This window comes from Myotis brandtii, unplaced genomic scaffold (assembly GCF_000412655.1).
Source record: "Myotis brandtii unplaced genomic scaffold, ASM41265v1 scaffold96, whole genome shotgun sequence".
Classification (NCBI taxonomy): domain Eukaryota; kingdom Metazoa; phylum Chordata; class Mammalia; order Chiroptera; family Vespertilionidae; genus Myotis; species Myotis brandtii.
The window spans coordinates 966908-970555 of record NW_005371972.1 but is presented as its reverse complement, the minus strand read 5'-3'; the positions used below and the strand labels follow the sequence as shown (position 1 = coordinate 970555).

Genomic DNA, 3648 nt, shown 5'->3' with positions numbered 1-3648 from the left:
AAAAAAAACCAAACATCGATGAGAGAGAAACATTGATCAGCTAGCTGCCTCCTGCACACTCCCCACTGGGTATGTGCCCGCAACCAAGGTACATGCCCTTGACTGGAATCAAACCTGGGACCATGAGTCCGCAGGCCAACGCTCTATTCACTGAGCCAAACCGGCTAGCGCAACTTTGCTATTCTTAAGTGTATCTTATAAATAGGAGTGTATGAAACATATGCACAGCATAAAGTCTGATAAAACTAATACCCACAAATCTCTTCCCCAAGTTAAGAAATAGAAAACTACGAAGTCTCCATATGTCCTACTGACACAGCTTCTTCTTTGCTTCCTCCCACCCTCCCAACTATCCCAGGTTTTGTGTTAATCACTCCCCACATTTCTTATAGTTCTTACCAGCTTTGTATGATTTCTAAGCAACATATTGTTTAGTTTTGTGTTTTTAAACTATGACCTGCTCTTTTACTCAAAAAATATTTTGAGACACTTGGTCCCTGTAGGTGCACATGTCTAACACACCAGAACTGAGGTACCCACTCCACTCCGGTGGGCCTTTCTGGGGTGCTTCGGTTCTGCTCACTTGAACACTTCTGTACTTATCTACTGCTGTGCCACGAGTTCTTCTAAGGTACAGTCTAAGAAGTGGAATAACAGGGTTCTACTAGGCTCAACTTTGCTTGGTGATGCTGAATTATTTTGAAAATGTTTCCAGCAGTGCATGAAAGTTCTCACTGCTCCACATTCTCACCAACACTCAATATGATTAGATTTAAAATTTTGCTAATGTGGCAGTAATTTTGAATTTTCCTGGTTAAAAATGAGGTTAAGCAACTTTTCATATATAGTACTTATTAACCATATCGGTTTTCTCTGAAAGTACATATGTAATTTTTAATATTGTCTTTCTTATGGAGTTGGAAGATATACAAACACACAGAATATGTGTATTCTGAATACGAATTCTTTATTAGTTACATGCATTACTAAAATCTTTTCCTAGTTTGTGTTTGTTCACTTTTTTGTCTTTTGATGAAAGGTTCTTAATCTTAATGTGGCTGAATTTATCAAATAATTTCCTTCCTATCTTTGAAAGAACCTGTTCCCTATGCAAGATATCCTCCTACATTTTCTTTTAAAAGCTTTTTCTTGAAAAAAATTTTTATTGCCTAAAGTTTTACATATGTCTCCTTTGCCCCCCGCCCCCCATTCCCACACAGGGTCTTCTAAAAGCTTTGGCTTTGACTTACAGGGGCCAGGGCTACCCAAGGCTTTTATCTGTGCAACATTGTTCCTATCTAGCAGTTTCCTCCCATGCTTAGTTCAACTTTCAGTTCAACTTTCCATTCCACAGTGGAATCTGAAACAGTGTAGGTCTTTTTGTTTTTAATCCTCACTAGAGGATATGCTTAGAGAGAAGGGAAAAAGAAACATCAATTGGTTGCCTTCTGTGTGTGCCCTGACCGGGGATCTAACCCGAAACCCAGGCCTGTGCCCTAACCAGGAATTAAACCAGCTGAGCCACTCTGGTCGGCGCATCGAAGTATTTAATCAACCTTGAAGTGACTTTTGTGTGTGATGCAAAGAGCCCATATAAAATCTAAACTAGCACATCATGTCTGTCTCTGTCTCTGTCTCTGTCTCTCTCTCTCACACACACACACACCCTCTCTTGGGATTTGGATATACTAACAAAGATTCTGTTGGTAAATCTCTCCTTATTGTTAAAAGGTTTTCTTCATGCCGATCAGACTCAAAGTTACAAAACAGTACAACTTGTCCACCCACAAGGAAGGACACAAGGGGCTGATATTACTTTATCTTCTCACTTAAAACCATGAAAAATCTGAGACCTCAGACTCTGAAGCAACCGATTTGTGGTATTCCTACTCAATTTAAGTTCTACTCTGTGTAGGAAAGTATATGAGAGTAAGGTATTTAGATAATCCAATGCTACGCAAATCAATAAAAGAAAATAAGACTCTAATAAATAGACATATATTTAAAAAGAAATATGGCCCTAACCGGTTTGGCTCAGTGGATTGAGTGTCGGCCTGCGGACTCAAGGGTCCCAGGTTCGATTCCGGTCGAGGGCACGTATCTTAGTTGCGGGCACATTCCCAGTAGGGGGTGTGCGGGAGGCAGCTGATTGATGTTTCTCTCTCATTGATGTTTCTAACTCTCTATCCCTCTCCCTTCCTCTCTGTAAAAAAATCAATAAAATATATTAAATAAATAAATAAAAATAAACATGAAGAAAATAGGAAGAAACTTTACTTGCAATGAAAGAAAAGTAACTTATAGTAAAAAACCACTTTATCTGCATATTAAAGGTGTTAAAACTAATAATACTTGATTGTACAAGGGCACTAAGATGAATATTCATTTATTCATTCAATTAGCAATAACCACGCCTCGGATAAACCTCATTGGCTATGATACTGCCACTGTGCAAAGTTGAGATGAATATTCATTCAGGGCTGGGGAAACCAGATTGGTACCAGTTAACAAGAGTCTTAAAGTATCCATAACCTTTGATTCAGTATTACAGGAATCTTGACTAAGGAAAAACATCAGTGTACACAAAACTACACAAAAATCCAATGCCATGTTACGACAAAATATTGGATAAAAATATATCCCAAAAGTTGACCACTAAACCACAACAGACCGTTACTCATTTACTTAATGATGCTTATGAAATTTTTAGTAACATTTGAAAAATGCTACGACTGTTAATTTTTCTTAAAGCAGAGAATAAAATTCTATCTGCCGTATGACTACCCTTTACAAGAAAAACAAACAAATGGAAACAGATCAAAAAGAGGCATGTCCAAGTGCTATTAATGGCTGATTCTCACTTAAAAGGATTTAAGGTATTTTTTCTTTGCTCATTTCTATACTTTTGAACTTCTCTACCAGCATAAAATCACTAAGGTCAAAAATAATGAAAGAGACAAGTGAAACACAATGTTGGAACTAGAAAGCAGATGACAGAAAGGAAAACTGAGAAGCAACCCAATTAACACCCCAGACCTCCCCAGAGGCTGATGAACTGGTGGAAACAAGTACCTCTGAAAACAGGGGTAAAGGCAGGTCCAAAGCAGAGAGACTCGCTGAAGGTCTATGCAGGCACAGTTAGATCTTGGGGTTCCTCTCCTTCACTCTGCTCAGCCAGGTGGCTAAGTACCTCCCTCTACCTCAACAGCAGGCTGGAGGGTTTTTTTTTCTCACAAGGGTGAAACAGAGGCTCTCATAATAGATGGGCATGGAGGAAGACAGGGACACAACACAAGCACCTAATGAAAACCAAGGGGATTAAGTGAAAGCTTACTGAGACTCAACTTCTAGATCACCCACAACCGCCATGGCTGCAGAGGGCACAGCCCTCTTAGCATAATTAGGCTTGACCTTATGACCTCCCTAGACCTTATCTGGGTAGCTAATGGGCTGAGGGAGATGCAGCAAGTGCTGCCAAAACAAGTGAAACTCACAAGAACACTGTAACTATGGTGACCGCTACCTTGTTTACCGCTACCTTGTTTACCTCTGGCTATAAAATCAAGGCTCGGCTTGCTGTCTCCATCTCTCTCTGTGGCCTCAGCCAGGCACAGGAAGATCCACCTAGACCAGGGGTGGGCAAACTTT

General features: G+C 39.9%; 1 protein-coding gene across 1 annotated transcript in view; it reads right to left on the bottom strand.

Annotated features, from left to right (window-relative positions):
• RSC1A1 (regulatory solute carrier protein, family 1, member 1) overlaps positions 1-3648 on the bottom strand; it is a gene marked incomplete at its 5' end in the record, with an annotated part of 41955 nt that overhangs the window by 15002 nt on the left and 23305 nt on the right. The gene's annotated exons all lie outside the window — the stretch shown is intronic.